The sequence below is a fragment of the Ranitomeya variabilis genome, chromosome 1, assembly GCF_051348905.1.
Source record: "Ranitomeya variabilis isolate aRanVar5 chromosome 1, aRanVar5.hap1, whole genome shotgun sequence".
Lineage (NCBI taxonomy): Eukaryota > Metazoa > Chordata > Amphibia > Anura > Dendrobatidae > Ranitomeya > Ranitomeya variabilis.
In genome coordinates, this window is record NC_135232.1 from 430,271,263 (window position 1) to 430,290,461 (window position 19,199).

Consider the following 19,199-nt stretch of genomic DNA (forward strand, 5'->3'; position numbering starts at 1 on the left):
TTTAACAGCTGTGCTGCGTATCATTAAGAAGGAAAGTCCCGCCTCCGTGATGGTTTCACGGTATGAGTGGCACAATTTTATAAGTGTTTCGTTCAGCGTGTGCAAGGAGCATAATTAAAAGAGCCACCTTTTCCTTGTGCAGCATTACTGCTGCACAAGATGGCTCTTCTAGATACTAACGCCTGGGGGGGTTAAAGGTTCACTTTCAATTTGCTCCAATTAGGCCTCAGCCTACACTCTGCTCCTCCTGCTGACCCTGGGTTCCAACACCGCCAGTTGCTTCCCGGAAGTGCTGTTTGCACAGAGAAAAACACTTGCTCCTGTGTTAGTGGGGTTCAGTAACGTCAGCTGCTCCCCTGCTGTGTATCCGGCAATGTGTCCTGCTACCGCCACGCTGACACTCCTTCAGATATTAAACTGCCTCTAGTGCAGGCTTCGGCCTACACTCTCCTCCTCCTGCTGTCCATGGGCTCTAACACCGCCAGTTGGTGCTCGGAAGTGCTGGCTGCAAAGAGAAAAACACTTGCCCCTGTGTTAGTGGGGTTCAGTAACGTCAGCTGCTCCCGTGCTGTGTATCCGGCAATGTGTCCGGCGACCGCCACGCTAACACTCCTTCAGATATTAAACTGCCTCAAGTGCAGGCTTCGGCCTACACTCTGCTCCTCCTGCTGTCCCTGGGCTCTAACACCGCCAGTTGGTGCTCAGAAGTGCTGGCTGCACAAAGAAAAACACTTGCTCCTGTTGTGTTAGTGGGGTTCAGTAACGTCAGCTGCTCCCCTGCTGTGTATCCGGCAATGTGTCCTGCGACCGCCACGCTGACATTCCTTCAGATATTAAACTGCCTCAAGTGCAGGCTTTAGCCTACACTCTGCTCCTCCTGCTGATCCTGGGTTCCAACACCGCCAGTTGCTTCCCGGAAGTGCTGTTTTCAAAGAGAAAAACACTTGCTCCTGTTTTAGTGGGGTTCAGTAACATCAGCTGCTCCCCTGCTGTGTATCCGGCAATGTGTCCTGTGACCGCCACGCTGACACTCCTTCAGATATTAAACTGCCTCAAGTGCAGGCTTCGGCCTACACTCTGCTCCTCCTGCTGACTATGGGCTCCAACACCGCTAGTTGGGGCTGTAGGAAGACAACCTTGAATAGGCCCCCATCCTGGTTCCAGTACCGTCAGCTGGTTCCGAGCAGAGCCTTTGGCTTAGGTGCCTCCTTCTGGGTATCCGAGTTCCACCAACGTCAGGTGGTCATTGGTAGTGCTTTCTGGCATGGGTACCTCCTGCTTAGTAACTGGGTTCCAGTAACGTCAGCTGTTCCTCAGTAGTTCCATTGGCTCTTGGACCTTCGGCTAGCCATCCGGGTTCCATTACCGTCTGCTGGTTCTCCGCAGTGTCTTTTGCTCTTGTACCTTCTGCTACATTTCCAAGTTCAAGACCCTAAAGATGACGACCCTGAAGACCGAGAAGCAGAAGAACAAGAAGCTGCAGAACAAGAAGCAGAAGAACATTAAGCATAAGACTAAAAATCAGAGCAAAAGATATTATCTAAATTATAAGCAGAAGAAGACTGAGCAGTGTATGGGGGTGAGTCCGTTCCTCCTCGTGGTGCCCCTGGAAAAAACCTGCTGCTGCAGGCCAAACTGAACGCGGACAAATCCTGTTGTTAATCTTTTGTGACAGGCAGAACAAAAGGTGTAATCTTCAAAGTTTTATAGATAACAACTACAGGAAGGCCTGTCACAAATAAGAATATGATGAAGAAGAAGAATATGAAGAAGTTGATTATGAAGAAGAATAATAGTTGAATAAAAAGAATATGAAGAATGTAAAAAAAAATAATAATACGAAAAAGGTGAAGAAGAAGAAGAAGATGATTAAGGTGAAGAAGTTGATGAAAAAGATGCTGCTGCTGAGGATGATGAAAAAGAAATTGTGGGAGAAGTTAAAATGAAGGTGAACAGCATGGAAGTAGTGAAACATAAATATCTGATTAAATATAAAAAATCATAACATAGTCAATAGCTTTGTAACTCCGAACGTATTAAAAAAAAAATAATAATTCCTGCTATTCCATTTGATTGGGCTAAACCGCTATGCCTTTAATGTCTCCTCCACCTCCCCCAATACATCCTACATTATTCTTAGTTGTTTTCCTTCATGTCGAATTAACCTACAAGGAAAGAAAGGGTTTATTTTAATTCCGATATTTTGGTCCCATTGACTTGCATTGGTATCGGGTATCGGTATCGGCGATATCTGATATTTTTTGAATATCGGCCGATCCAATCCGATACCGATACTTTCCGATATCGGAAGGTATCGCTCAACACTAGTCACAATGTATTCAAACGTTTCAACCAAATGCATATATTTGATTGGCCATCTGGTCACATTATTTCCCTGTACAGTGTATTTGGAGCTGGAATTGCATGGGACAGAGTTCAGGGAGTGAGTCTGGTGTCTAAATGATATCCTCTTGCAGACCGCGGTTAGTAAAACAGAAGTTGAGAAGGGTGTTCACAACTTCTTGTTGGATCATGCATCTGAACTGACTCCTCCTTCTTTACAGTACAAGATTGAAAAATGAAAACGAAGCTTTCTTCCAAATGATTTTGACCAAGCTGGGTAACTAATTTCAGTCAATCAGCATTCTCAGGGCATGATGCTCTTAACTCCTGTGGTGGAGCACAGAATAATCTGCTGCCTGCCGTGACACTGTCTTTCACATTTTGCAGATTACTTTTAGCCTGTGGCATGCTCTAGGTCTGCACCATGCAAGAGATGTTGGGCAACGTGAGGACATCATTGCACTCTGCCACCTGTGGTAGCCTACTGACATATAAGCTGATATTATGGGGCCTGGGAGCCAGGGGGAGTGAGGTGGGAGGACTGTGATGGCATTATACATTGTATGGGATAACGTACTTTGTGGCCATAATCCTGCATGCATGGGGCCATCATACTCTGTGTAGGGAGTCTATGGGGAATTATATATATATATATATATATATATATATATATATATATATATATATATATATATATATATACAGTGCCTTGCGAAAGTATTCGGCCCCCTGGAACTTTTCAACCTTTTCCCACATATCATGCTTCAAACATAAAGATACCAAATGTAAATTTTTGGTGAAGAATCAACAACAAGTGGAACACAATTGTAAAGGTGAATGAAATTTATTGGTTATTTTACATTTTTGTGGAAATTCAAAAACTGAAAAGTGGGGCGTGCAATATTATTCGGCCCCTTTACTTTCAGTGCAGCAAACTCACTCCAGAAGTTCATTGTGGATCTCTGAAAGATCCAATGTTGTCCTAAATGCCTAATGATGATAAATATAATCCACATGTGTGTAATCAAGTCTCTGTATAAATGCACCTGCTCTGTGATAATCTCAGGGTTCTGTTTGAAGCACAGAGAACATCATGAAGACCAAGGAACACAACAGGCAGGTCCGTGATACTGTTGTGGAGAAGTTTAAAGCAGGATTTGGATACAAAATGATTTTCCAAAACTTTAAACATCCCAAGGAACACTGTGTAAGTGATCACATTGAAATGGAAGGAGTATCACACCACTGTAAATCTACCAAGACCCGGACGTCCCTCTAAACTTTCATCTCAAACCAGGAGAAGACTGATCAGAGATGCAGCCAAGAGGCCCATGATCACTCTGGATAAACTGCAGAGATCTACAGCAGAGGTGGGACATTCTGTCCATAGGACAACAATCAGTCATACACTGCACAAATCTGGCCTTTATGGAAGAGTGGCAAGAAGAAAGCCATTTCTCAAAGATATCTATAAAAAGTGTCGTTTAAAGTTTGCAACAAGCCACCTGGGAGACACACCAAACATGTGGAAGAAGGTGCTCTGGTCAGATGAAGACAAAATAAAACTTTATGGCAACAATGCCAAATGATATGTTTGGCGTAAAGGAAACACAGCTCATCACCCTAAACACACCATCCCCACTGTCAAACATGGTGGTGGCAGCATCATGGTTTGGGCCTGCTTTTCTTCATCAGGGGCAGAGATAATGGTTAAAATTGATGGGGAAATGAATGGAGCCAAATACAGGACCATTCTTGAAGAAAACCTGTTGGAGTCTGCAAAAGACCTGAGACTGGGACGGAGATTTGTTTTCCAACAAGACAATGATCCCACAGTCATCCTGTCCCTGCAGCTGAAAAATCCCCCCATAGCATGATGCTGCAACCACCATGTTTCACTGCTGGGATTGTATTGGACAGGTGATGATCAGTGCCTGGTATTCTCCACACATACCACTTAGAATTATTATTATTATTTATTTATATAGCACCATTAATTCCATGGTGCTGTACATGAGAAGGAGTTCCATCAAAATACAAATATCACTTACAGTAAACAAACTAACAATGACAGACTGATGCAGAGGGAAGAGGACCCTGCCCTTTCGGGCTTACATTCTACAGAATTATGGGGAAGGAGACAGTAGGTCAGGGGTTACAGTAGCTCCGATGGTGTTGAGGTGGCTGTGTGATCATTACAGGTTGTAAGCTTTGAAGAGGTGGGTTTTCAGGTTTCTTTTGAAGGATCCACATGTGGTGGATAACTGGATGCGTCGAAGCACAGTATTACAGAGGATGGGGGATATTCAGGAGAAGTCTTGGAGGTGATTGGGTGAGGAGCGAATAAGCATGGAGGAGAGAAGGAGGTCTTGGGAGGATCGGAGTATACGTGAGGGAAGATATTGAGAGATTAGTTTGGAAATATATGGGGGGAGAAAGGTTATTGATGGCTTTCTAGGTCAGTGTTAGTAGTTTAAACTGGATACACTGGGAAATTTGGAGGGATTTGCAAAGAGGGGAAGCATGAGTGTAGCGTGGAGAGAGATTAATTAGTTGGACAGCAGAGTTAAGTACGGACTGAAGGGGTGTGAGAGTGTTAGAAGGTAGGCCACAGAGGAGGAGGTTGCAGTAGTCGAGGCGGGAGTGGATTAGGGCATGCAAAAGCATTTTGGTAGAATGAGGGCTGAGGAAATAATGGATTCTGGAAATATTTTTGAGCTGGAGGCAACAGGAGGTGGCGAGAGCTTGGATGTGCGGTTTGAAGGACAGGTCAGAGTCAAGGGTTACTCCGAGGCAGCGGATTTTGGGAACATGGGAAAGTGTGATTTCATTTATTTTGATAGATAGATCAGGTAGGGAAGATATGCAAGATGGAGGAAAGATAATTAGTTCAGATTTGTCCACATTGAACTTGAGGAAGCGAGAGGAAAAGGAGGATATGTCTGATAGACATTCTGGGATTCTGGAGAGCAGAGAAGTAACATCTGGGCCAGGGAGGCAGATCTGAGTGCAATCAGCATATAGATGGTATTGGAAGCCATAGGACTTTATGAGTATGAAGAGGTAGTATGGGAGTAGGAAATGCTAAATGTGCGGTTGGTAAGGTATGAGAAGATCCAAGATAGTGCAAGGTCTTTGATACCAAAGGAAGAGATGATCTCTAGTAGGAGGCAGTGGTCAACTGTGTCGAAGGCAGAGGACAGGTCTAGAATGAGGAGTATAGAGAATTATCTGTTAACTTTGGCTGTAAGTAGGTCATTAGTAATTTTGGTCAGGGCAGTCTCAGTGGAATGGTGAGGACGGAAGCCAGATTGTAGGTTGTCGAAGAGAGAGTTAGATGCAAATAGAGAGGAAAGTTCAGCATGGGCATGCTGTTGAAGGAGTTTGGAAGCAAATGGGAGCAAAAGATATAAGACAATAGCTGTACATAGCGCTCAGGTCAGGGGATGGCTTTTTGAGGATAGGTGCGATTGTGGCATATTTGAAAGCAGAGGGGAAGGTACCAGAAGTGAGTGATAGGTTGAAGAAATGGGCTAGGGATGGGATTAGTGTGGTGGTGAGGTTGGGGAGGAGGTGGGATGGGATGGGGCCAAGCGCACAAGTGGTGAGGTGTGATTTGGAGAAAAGATGAGCAAGCTCCACTTTAGTGATTTTGGAGAGGGAAGATATGGGGTTAGGGCATTAGTCTGGTATACAACGGGGTTGTGGTGGCTTGACAACAAAGACTTGCCTTGTTTGATCTATCTTATTTTTGAAGCGCATGGTAAAGTCCTCGGCAAAGATTAGGGAACTCGGAGGGGGAAGTGGTGGGCAGAGGAGGGAGTGTTGAACAACTGTTTGGGTTTGTGGGATAAAGAAGATATGAGAGATGTAAAATAGGCCTGTTTAGCAGAGGTGAAAGCTGATTTGAATGCGAGTGTTGCTGGTTTGAGTGCAGTCAAATCATCTTGCGAATGCGTTATCACCAAAAAGGTCTACCTTCATCTCATCAGACCAGAGAATATTACTTCTCATGGTCTGGAAGTCCTTCTTGTGCTTTTTAGCAAACTCTATGCAAGCTTTCATATGTCTTGCACTGAGGAGAGGCTTCCGTCGAACCCCTCTGCCATAAAGGCCCGAATGGTGCAGGGCTGCAGTGATAGTTGACTTTGTGGAACTTTTTCTCATCTCCCTACTGCATATCTGGAGCTCAGACACAGTTATCTTGGGGTTCTTCGTTTCCTCTCTCACCAAGGTTCTTTCCCCATGATTGCTCAGTTTGGCTGGACGGCCTGGTCTAGGAAGACTTCTGGAGTTCCCAAACTTCTTCCATTTAAGGATTATGGTGGCCACTGTGCTCCTAGGAACCTTGAGTACTGCAGAAATTCTTTTGTAACCTTGGCCAGATCTGTGCCTTGCCACAATTTTGTCTCTGAGTTCCTTGGCCAGTTCATTTGACCTCATGATTCTCATTTGGTCTGACATGCACTGTGAGCTGTAAGGTCTTTTATAGACAGGTGTGTGCCTTTCCAAATCAAGTCCAATCAGTTTGATTAAACACAGCTGGACTCCAATGAAGGAGTAGAACCATCTCAAAGAGGATCACAAGGAAATGGACAGCATGTGCCTTAAATATGAGTGTCTGAGCAAAGGGTCTGAATACTTATGACCATGTGATATTTCAGTTTGTCTTTCTTATTAAATTTGCAAAACTTACTACTTTTCTGTTTCTTTTCAGTCCAGATGGGGTGCAGAGTGTACATTAATGAGAAAAAAATGAACTTTTTTTTAATTTACCAAGTGGCTGCAATGGAAAAAAGAGTGAAAAATGTAAAGGGGTATGAATACTTTCCATACCCACTGCATATATATATATATATATATATATATATATATATATATATATATATATATATATATATATATATACGTATATATATATATATATATATATATATATATATATATATATAGTATATATATATATATATATATATACACTCACCGGCCACTTTATTAGGTACACCTGTCCAACTTCTTGTTAACACTTAATTTCTAATCAGCCAATCACATGGCGGCAACTCAGTGCATTTAGGCATGTAGACATGGTCAAGACAATCTCCTGCAGTTCAAACCGAGCATCAGTATGGGGAAGAAAGGTGATTTGAGTGCCTTTGAACGTGGCATGGTTGTTGGTGCCAGAAGGGCTGGTCTGAGTATTTCAGAAACTGCTGATCTACTGGGATTTTCACGCACAACCATCTCTAGGGTTTACAGAGAATGGTCCGAAAAATAAAAAAAATCCAGTGAGCGGCAGTTCTGTGGGCGGAAATGCCTTGTTGATGCCAGAGGTCAGAGGAGAATGGGCAGACTGGTTCGAGCTGATAGAAAGGCAACAGTGACTCAAATCGCCACCCGTTACAACCAAGGTAGGCCTAAAGGCTACTTTCACACACAGCATATTTGCTGCGTATTTTTACGCGCGCGTATTTTGCTGCTGCTTTACCTGCGTTTTTTTACGCAGGCAAAAAACGCAGCTGCTTTCACACACTGCGTTTTTTGCTGCGTTTTTTGCTGCGTTTTTTGCAGCTGCGTTTTTTTCAGCATTGTGTACTGAAAATAAAGTTTGTTTGAAAAAAAAAAAAAGGGGAAAAAAAAAAGAGTCATTGAGGTCATTTCCTGTCTTTATGACTCGGAATACAATACACACTGGAGTTAACATCATGTCGATTCTGCCAGCTGCAATGGCCTTGAGCCAAAGACGCCTCAGCAAGCGGAACAGACATCAGCTGGGGTTTACTAACCCCACTGTCACTAACCCCAGGTTACTAGGGCAGGCGTCAGTCAGACGCCCCCCCTCGTAACTCTGTACGGTAAGGGTATGTTCACACGATCCTGATTTCAATCCTTTTTTTTCAGGACAAAAACCGCAGCTCTTGGCAGAAAACGCAGGTGCGTTTTTGATGCGGTTTTTGATGCGGTTTTTAGTGCGGTTTTTTATGCAGTTTTCTCTGCAGATTGTCTGTGTTTGACACAAATAAAGCTTTAACTGCAGTGGGGGAAAAAAAAAAGAAATGATGTCATTTCCTTGTCCAACCCTTTTCTTCTTCCATCCTCCATTTTGGGACTAAACACCAAAATGAGTGGACGTGTTTTGAATGACAGCGCTCCGCAGAGTGCTGAGCGTAGGCCAGATCACAGCCCGCGGATCCAGCTCTATCCAGCTATTTAAGTCTACGTTCACATTTGCGGTCTGCGCCGCAGCGTCGGGCGCTGCATGCGTCATGCGCCCCTATATTTAACATGGGGGCGCATGGACATGCGTCGCACTTGCGTTTTGCGCCGCATGCGTCACTGCAGCGCACGCATCCGGCCGCAGAGGACGCAGCAAGTTGCATTTTTGCTGCGTCCAAAATCAATCAAAAAAAGGACGCATGCGGCGCACAACGCAAATGTGAACATAGCCTAAGTGCCACGTATTTAAGTGCCACGTATTTCTTTGCCACGTATCACGTATTTCAGTGCCACGTATTTCAGTGCCACATATTTCAGTGCCACGTATTTCAGTGCCACATGCCACGTATTTCAGTGCCACATGCCACGTATTTAAGTGCCACGTATCACGTATTTCAGTGCCACGTGCCACGTATTTCAGTGTCACGTATCACATATTTCAGTGCCACGTGCCACGTATCAAAGTGCCACGTGCCACGTATCAAAGTGCCACGTGCCACGTATCAAAGTGCCACGTGCCACATATTTCAGTGCCACGTGCCACGTATTTAAGTGACACGTGCCACGTATTTCAGTGCCACGTATTTAAGTGACAGTGCCACGTGCCACGTATCAAAGTGCCACGTGCCACGTATCAAAGTGCCACGTGCCACATATTTCAGTGCCACGTATCAAAGTGCCACGTGCCACGTATCAAAGTGCCACGTGCCACATATTTCAGTGCCACATGCCACGTATCAAAGTGCCACGTGCCACGTATCAAAGTGCCACGTGCCACGTATCAAAGTGCCACGTGCCACAAATTTCAGTGCCACGTGCCACGTATTTAAGTGACACGTGCCACGTATCAAAGTGCCACGTGCCACATATTTCAGTGCCACGTGCCACGTATTTAAGTGACACGTGCCACGTATCAAAGTGCCACGTATCACGTATTTCAGTGCCACGTATTTAAGTGACAGTGCCACGTGCCACGTATCAAAGTGCCACGTGCCACGTATCAAAGTGCCACGTGCCACATATTTCAGTGCCACGTGCCACGTATCAAAGTGCCACGTGCCACGTATCAAAGTGCCATGTGCCACATATTTCAGTGCCACATGCCACGTATCAAAGTGCCACGTGCCACGTATCAAAGTGCCACGTGCCACGTATCAAAGTGCCACGTGCCACATATTTCAGTGCCACGTGCCACGTATTTAAGTGACACGTGCCACGTATCAAAGTGCCACGTGCCACATATTTCAGTGCCACGTGCCACGTATTTAAGTGACACGTGCCACGTATCAAAGTGCCACGTATCACGTATTTCAGTGCCACGTATTTAAGTGACAGTGCCACGTGCCACGTATCAAAGTGCCACGTGCCACGTATCAAAGTGCCACGTGCCACATATTTCAGTGCCACGTGCCACATATGAAAGTGCCACGTGCCACGTATCAAAGTGCCACGTGCCACATATTTCAGTGCCACGTATCAAAGTGCCACGTGCCACGTATTTAAGTGACACGTGCCACGTATCAAAGTGCCACGTATCACGTATTTCAGTGCCACGTATTTAAGTGACACGTATCACGTATAAGTGCCACGTGTCACGTATTTAATTGCCACATATTTAAGTGCCACGTATCAAGATTTTCCATGGAGAACAGACACATCCAGAGATATGTCTGCTCTCCACGGCTGCAGCAACACACTGACAGGAGCCATAGTTCCTGTCGGTGTGTCACTGCGCATGCGCGAGCGAGTTTACCGGCGGTCATTGACCCCGGCACTCTCGATTAACGGCAGTGCTGCGTGGGAAAGTTCAACGCAGCTGTACTGCTGTTAACCGAGACGCCGGAGTCATTGAACTCCGGAACAGTACGCGATACACTGCTAGGAGCTTCGCTCCTGGCAGTGTATTGCCGGAGAGCAGGGGATCGGCGTGGGACACTCGTTTTATGGATTCTGCGGACAGGGAGTATGAATTTGGTTTATTATTTTTGGATTTTTTCCTGGAGGATCGAGGGCTTCGCCTACAAGTGTGCTGTTGGTGAGTATATACTCTATGTTATGTGTTGTATGTACTGTGTGTCATGTATGTGTATTGTGTGTAGGTGTTTTGTGTAACTTTACAATTGTGCTAAGTCGCCGGACACAGGGACAACTCTCCCATCCTAATACCGGATGGGAGTAGTAGTCCCATACGGCGACTTAGCACAATGGTGGCACTAGCGTCGCATGGGGACACACACACACACACACACACACACACACACATACCAAATCGATCAGCAGCCCCACGTTTAAGGACTCCATGCTGCTTCACTGGGGGGCGGGGGCTTCCCTCTTCCTGTCCGACGTCACGTCCGGTCCTGGGTGTCAACCCCTCCGTACAAAGACGCCGACACCCAGGACAAAGGCGCTGTGTGTGGAAGGTAATATGGGGCCCTAGGGGGATACGCAGACACGCCGCTGCGTAAAGAATTGACATGTCAATTCTTTTTACGCCGGCGTGTTTGCAGACAAGAGCGCCGCGTTTTTTTGCGGTGTGTCTGAACGGCAAAGTGAATTTCTCATTCACTTTGCCGGCAGACGAAAATGACATTGCGCATTTTTGAAAAGCGCCCGCAAAATAGCGCTCAAAAATGCGCTATGTCTGAAAGTAGCCTAAGAGCATCTCTGAACGCACAGTGCGTCGAACTTTGAGGCAGATGGGCTACAGCAGCAGAAGACCACACCGGGTACCACTCCTTTCAGCTAAGAACAGGAAACTGAGGCTACAATTTGTACAAGCTCATCGAAATTGGACAGTAGAAGATTGGAAAAACGTTGCTTGGTCTGATGAGTCTCGATTTCTGCTGCGACATTCGGATGGTAGGGTCAGAATTTGGCGTAAACAACATGAAAGCATGGATCCATCCTGCCTTGTATGGAGCATCTTTGGGATGTGCAGCCGACAAATCTGCGGCAACTGTGTGATGCCATCATGTCAATATGGACCAAAATCTCTGAGGAATGCTTCCAGCACCTTGTTGAATCTATGCCACGAAGAATTGAGGCAGTTCTGAAGGCAAAAGGGGGTCCAACCCGTTACTAGCATGGTGTACCTAATAAAGTGGCCGGTGAGTGTATATATATATATACAGTACAGACCAATAGTTTGGACAGACCTTCTGCTTTGATGACTGCTTTGCACACTCTTGGCATTCTCATGATGAGCTTCAAGAAGTAGTCACCGGAAATGGTTTTCACTTCACAGGTGTGCCCTGTCAGGTTTAATAAGTGGGATTTCTTGCCTAATAAATGGGGTTGGGACCATCAGTTGTGTTGAGCAGAAGTCTGGTGAATACACAGCTGATAGTCATACTGAATAGACTGTTAGAATTTGTATTATGGCAAGAAAAAAGCAGCTAAGTAAAGAAAACGAGTGGCCATCATTACTTTAGGAAATGAAGGTCAGTCAGTCCGAAAAATTGGGAAAACTTTGAAAGTGTCCTCAAATACAGTTGCTAAAAACCATCAAGCGCTACAAAGAAACTGGCTCACATGAGGACCGCCCCAGGAAAGGAAGACCAAGAGTCACGTCTGCTTCTGAGGATACGTTTATCCGAGTCACCAGCCTCAGAAATCACAGGTTAACAGCAGCTCAGATTAGAGACCAGGTCAATGCCACACAGAGTTCTAGCAGCAGACACATCCCTACAACAACTGTTAAGAGGAGACTGTGCAGCAGGCCTTCATGGTAAAGTAGCTGCTAGGAAACAACTGCTAAGGACAGGCAACAAGCAGAAGAGACTTGCTTGGGCTAAAGAACACAAGGAATGGACATTAGACCAGTGGAAATCTGTGCTTTGGTCTGATGAGCCGAAATTTGAGATCTTTGTGCGACGCAGAAAAGGTGAATGGATGGACTCTACATGCCTGATTCCCACCGTGAAGCACGGAGGAGGAGGTGTGATGGTGTGGGGGTGCTTTGCTGGTGACACTGTTGGGGATTTATTCAAAATTGAAGGCATGCTGAACCAGCATGTCTACCACAGCATCTCGCAGCGGCATGCTATTCCATCCGGTTTGCATTTAGTTGGACCATCATTTATTTTTCAACAAGACAATGACCTCAAACACACCTCCAGGCTGTGTAAGAGCTATTTGACCAAGAAGTAGAGTGATGGGGTGCTACGCCAGATGACCTGGTCTCCACAGTCACCAGATCTGAACCCAATTGAGATGGTTTGGGGTGAGCTGGACCGCAGAGTGAAGGCAAAAGGGCCAACAAGTGCTAAGCATCTCTGGGAACTCCTTCAAGATTGTTGGAAGACAATTTCCGGTGACTACCTCTTGAAGCTCATCAAGAGAATGCCAAGTGTGTGCTAAGCAGTCATCAAAGCAAAAGGTGGCTACTTTGAAGAACCTAGAATATAAGACATATTTTCAGTTGTTTCACACTTTTTTGTTAAGTATATAATTCCACATGTGTTAATTCATAGTTTTGATGCCTTCAGTGTGAATTTCCAATTTTCATAGTCATGAAAATACAGAAAAATCTTTAAATGAGAAGGTGTGTCCAATCTTTTGGTCTGTACTGTATATATATATATATATATATATATATATATATATATATATATATATGCACATACATGGTACAGTGCCCTGCTACCATGGGAATATTGATGATATGGGAATCATTGGTTTGGAAATAGGCTGATAACCTACCTAAAGATGTCTATCTCGGTTACTCTCAGTACAGCAGATTGTGTTATTTTCAGCAATTCATGTCTCCATGTCGACATTGATAGACTCATCATACACATTGGAATATGTTCTGCCAAAAGGAATATTTGCTCAGTTTTATATTATGTTATTTTATATGACAACTCCAAACCAAGAAAAGTGAGTTTTTCTGTGCACAAAACAGTTACATAATTGACTCTGCTGAATTTTTTCGGTAGATAATATTATATTATCATTATTATTTATTTATTTAGCAACATTGATTCCATGGTGCTGTACATGAGAATTTGTTACATACAAAGCACAAAAATAATTGACATTAAACTAATGAGCAATGGTTGACTGATACAGAGGGAAGAGGACCGTGCCCTTGTGGGCTTACATTGTGCAGGATGATGGGGAAGGACACAATATGTTGGGATGTTGCAGCGGCTCTGATGGTGATGAGATGGCAATGGGGTCATTGCAGGCTGTCAGCTTTTTGAAGAAATAGGTTTTCAGGTTCCATCTGTAGAATCCAAATGTGGTGGATATAAAAGTAAGCAACCAGTAACTCTAGAGTTCTTCATTTAACCCCTTAACGACCGCCAATACGCCTATTAACGGCGGCCGCTAAGGGTACTTAAACCACAGCACCGTTAATTAACGGCGCTGTGGAAAAAATGAATAGCGCCCCCCAGAGTCGGATTTTCTCTGGGGTCTCGGTTGCCGGAGGTAGCCGAGACCCCAGAGAACATGATTCGGGGTTTTTTTACCGACCCCCGAGTTGCGATCGCCGGTAATTAACCGTTTACCGGCGATCGCAAAAAGAAAAAAAAAAAACAATCTCCCTTTTAATTTCTCTGTCCTCCGATGTGATTGCACATCAGAGGACAGAGAAATTGGGTCCCCGATAGCCCCCGATACTCACCTGTCTCCCCCGGTGCTCCTCGTGGCTCCCAATGGGCGCCGCCATCTTCTTCCGGCAAAAAAACGGCGGGTGCATGCGCAGTGCGCCCGCCAGCCGGTACCCGGAGGATCTTTGGGGTCTCGGCTGCCGGGGGTAGCTGAGACCCAAAAGAACATGATCGGGGTTGGTTCTTACCGACCCTGTTTTGCGATCGCCGGTAATAAACTGTTTACCGGCGGTCGCAAAAAAAAAAGAAAAAGCGATCGGTAATTCTCTGTCCTCTGATGTGATCACACATCAGAGGACAGAGAAATAGGGGGATTCGGGGACCCTGCAATGCCTACCGGTGTCCCTGGGTCCTCCTGCGTCCCCTCCTGCCCGCCGGCTTCTTCCTATGGAAAGAAAATGGCGGGCGCATGCTCAGTGCGCCCGCTCTCTGCTGCCATCTGCTGTCCGGCAGGAGAGAGGAGTTGGGGCTAAAATTAGGGTTAGGGTTAGGGTTAGGGTTGGGGCTAATTTAGGGTTAGGGTTGGAGCTAAATTTAGGGTTAGGGTTAGGGTTAGGGCTAGGGTTAGGGTTCTTTCACACTTGCGTCGGTACGGGGCCGTTGCAATGCGTCGGCCCGACGTACCGACGCACGTTGTGAAAATTGTGCACTGCGTGGGCAGCGGATGTAGTTTTTCAATGCATCCGCTGCCCAGTCTATGTCCTGGGGAGGAGGGGGCAGAGTTACGGCCACGCATGAGCGGAAATGGCGGACGCGACGTACAAAAAAAAGGTTACATTGAACTTTTTTTTTGTGACGACAGTCCGCCAAAACACAACGGATCCAGTGCACGATGGACGCTATGTGTGGCCATCCGTCGGAAATACAAGTCTATGGGCAAAAAAGGCATCCTGCGGGCACATTTGCAGGATCCCTTTTTTGTCCAAAACGATGGATTGCGACGGATGCCACATGACGCAAGTGTGAAAGTAGCCTTAGGGCTAGGGTTAGGGTTGGGGCTAAAGTTAGGGCTAGGGTTAGGGTTAAATTTAGGGTTAGGGTTGGGGCTAAATTTAGGGTTAGGGCTAAATTTAGGGTTAGGGCTAGGGTTGGGACTAAAATTAGGGTTAGGGCTAGGGTTAGGGTTGGGGCTAAAGTTAGGGCTAGGGTTGAGGCTAAAGTTAGGGTTAGAGTTGGGATTAGGGTTGGTATTAGGGTTAGGGTTGGCATTAGGGTTACGTTTGGGATTAGGGTTAGGTTTGGGATTAGGGTTAAGGTTAGGGTTGGGATTAGGGTTAGGGGTGTATTGGGATTAGGGTTAGGTTTAAGGATAGGGTTGAGATTAGGATTAGGGGTGTGTCGGATTTAGGGTTTTGATTAGGGTTATGGTTAGGGTTGAGATTAGGGTTGTTTTGGGGTTAGGGTTGTGATTATCATTAGGGTTGTGATTAGGATTATGGATCGGGTTGGGATTAGGGTTAAGGGTGTGTTGGGGTTAGGGTTGGAGTTAGAATTGGGGGGTTTCCACTGTTTAGGTACATCAGAGGGTCTCCAAAAACGACAGCCAATTTTGCGCTCCAAAAGTCAAATGGTGCTCCCTCCCTTCTGAGCTCTGCCGTGCGCCAAAACAGTGGTTTACTCCCACATAAGTGGCATCAGTGTACTCGGGATAAATTGGACAACAACTTTTGGGGTCCAATTTCTCCTGTTACCCTTGTGAAAATAAAAACTTGGGGGCTAAAATCTTTTTTGTGGAAAAAAAAATATTTTTTATTTTTACGACTCTGCATTATAAACTTCTGTGAAGCACTTGTGCATTCAAAGTTCTCACCACATATCTAGATAAGTTCCTTGGGGGGTCTAGTTTCCAAAATGGGGTCACTTGTGGGGGGTTTCTACTGTTTAGGTACATCAGGGGCTCTGCAAACGCAACATAATGCCCGCGGACCATTCTATCAAAGTCTGCATTCCAAAACGGCGCTCCTTCCCTTCCAAGCTTTGCCGTGCGCCCAAACAGTGGTTTACCCAAACATATGTGGTACCAGCATACTCAAGACAAATTGGACAACAAATTTTGGGGTCCAATTTCTCTTGTTACCCTTGTGAAAATAAAAAATTTGGGGCTAAAAAATCTTTTTTGTGGAAAAAAAAATATTTTTTATTTTCACGACTCTGCATTATAAACTTCTGTGAAGCACTTGGGCATTAAAAGTTCTCACCACATATCTAGATAAGTTCCTTTGGGGTTCTAGTTTCCAAAATGGGGTCACTTGTGGGGGGTTTCTACTGTTTAGGCACATCAGGGGCTCTCCAAACGCGACATGGCGTCCGATCTCAATTCCAGCCAATTCTACATTGAAAAAGTAAAACGGCACTCCTTATCTTCCAAGCTCTGTGGTGCGCCCAAACAGTGGTTTACCCCCACATATGGGGTATCAATGTACTCAGGAGACATTGCCCAACAACTTTTGTGGTCTAGCTTCTCCTGTTACCCTTGTGAAAATAAAAATTTGAGGACAAAAAATCATTTTTGTAGAAAAAATGTGATTTTTTATTTTCAAGGCTCTACGTTATAAACTTCCGTGAAGCACTTGGGGGTTCAAAGTGCTCACCACACATCTAGATAAGTTCCTTAAGGGGTCTAGTTTCCAAAATGGTGTCACTTGTGGGGGGTTTCCACTGTTTAGGCACATCAGGGGCTCTCCAAACGCGACATGACATCCGACCTCAATTCCAGCCAATTCTACATTGAAAAAGTAAAATGGCACTCCTTATCTTCCAAGCTCTGCGGTGTGCCCAAACAGTGGTTTACCTCCACATGTGGGGTATCGACGTACTCAAGACAAATTATACAACAGCTTTTGTGGTCTAATTTCTCCTGTTACCCTTGTGAAAATAAGAATTTGTGGGCGAAAAATCATTTTTGTGTAAACAAATGCGATTTTTTATTTTCACGGCTCTACGTTATAAACTTCTGTGAAGCACTTGGGAGTTCAAAGTGCTCACCACACATCTAGATAAGTTCCTTAAGGGGTCTAGTTTCCAAAATGGTGTCACTTGTGGGGGGTTTCCACTGTTTAGGCACATCAGGGGCTCTCTAAACATGACATGGCATCCGATCACAATTCCAGCCAATTCTGCATTGAAAAAGTCAAACGGCGCTCCTTCTCTTCCAAGCTCTGCGGTGCGCCCAAACAGTGGTTTACCCCCACATATGGGGTATCGGCGTATTCAGGAGAAATTGCACAACAAAATTTATCGTTAAATTTCTGTTTTTACACTTGTGAAAATAAAAAAAAATGGTTCTGAAGTAAAATGTTTGCAAAAAAAGTTAAATGTTCATTTTTTCCTTCCACATTGTTTCAGTTCCTGTGAAGCACGTAAAGGGTTAATTAACTTCTTGAATGTGGTTTTGAGCACCTTGAGGGGTGCAGTTTTTAGAATGATGTCACACTTGGTTATTTTTTATCATATAGACCCCTCAAAATGACTTAAAATGTGATGTGGTCCCTAAAAAAAAATGGTGTTGTAAAAATGAGAAATTGCTGGTCAACTTTTAACCCTTATAACTCCCTAACAAAAAAAAAAATTGTTTCCAAAATTGTGCTGATGTAAAGTAAGCATGTGGGAAATGTTATTTATTAACTATTTTTTTGTGACATATTTCTGTGATTTAAGGGCATAAAAATACAAATTTTGAAAATTGCAAAATTTTAAAAATTTTCGCCATATTTCCGTTTTTTTCATAAATAATCGCAAGTAATATCGAAGAAATGTTACCACTAACATGAAGTACAATATGTCACAAAAAACAATCTCAGATTCAGCGGGATCCGTTAAAGCGTTCCAGAGTTATAACCTCATAAAGTGACAGTGGTCAGAATTGTAAAAATTGGCTCGGTCATTAAGTACCAAATTGGCTCTGTCACTAAGGGGTTAAGTAACTTTAATGACATACTAGGACACAATACATAAAATAATATGAGAGAATGTACTAAACGCAGTTCATGCAAAAAAAGTTGCTTTGACACCACAAGAAATTATAGACTTGTGGGACATCATAGATCCACTGTCCATAAAAGCATAAACAAAAGAGCCTCCAATGACAGATATTGAGCAAGTACTTCTCTAATGACACTCTGCTTTTCATACTTCCTCCACTATACGAGGAAATGGCCTTTGCTGCAGATGACAGGCTAGGACTGACCACAGGGGAGAAGGTGAATCCCCTGGTGGGCCCATGTGCAGGAGTGGACCCCTTGTCCTTCAACATAAGCATTGTTTTATATCTGAAACATTGTATATAGTAAAGGCATCATACAAAATCCTATCATTTATTTAATAATCTACACATTTTATTATTATATAGTTACATATGCTATCTGATTTAAAGTTGCAGCATCCAATATACTGTTTTCCTGGACCCCTCTTTCTCGGTACTGCTGCAAAGTCTCCCTGGACCCCTCTATTTGGGCACATGGCACAGCTCGGAAGGGAAGGAGTGTCATTTGACTTTTCAATGCAAAATTAGCTGGAACTGAGATCGGACGCCATGTCGCGTTTGAAGAGCCCCTGATGTGCCTAAACAGTGGAAACCCCCCACAAATGACACAATTTTGGAGCATTACTTCCCTGACTGGTGTATGGAGTCCAGTGGGCAGAGGTAGCCCGCCGCCCACATCGGGCCCCGTCTCATCTGCTCACCAGGCCCCTACTGGCGCTGCGGCAGTTTAACGCTATTGACGTGCGAGTGTGGGCCTGCGCCCGCACGTCAATAGTTAACAGCCACCAGCCAATTGGAGGCTGGCAGCTGACATAAGCCGCAGTGCACACGTCGCCGGCGTCTGACGTCATTGTCAGTTGCCGGCGAGTGTGCACTTCAGCTGCGTGGAAGGAGCTTCGCCCGCTGCAGGAGCTCGGCCAGGTAAGAAGAACTCATTTTTTCTTTGTTTTTTTTAATTGAGATCGGTGATTCAGGGGCCCGGGGCAGAATGCTGGAGACACTGGGGGCAGAATGGTGGAAACACTGGGGGCAGAATTCTGGAGACA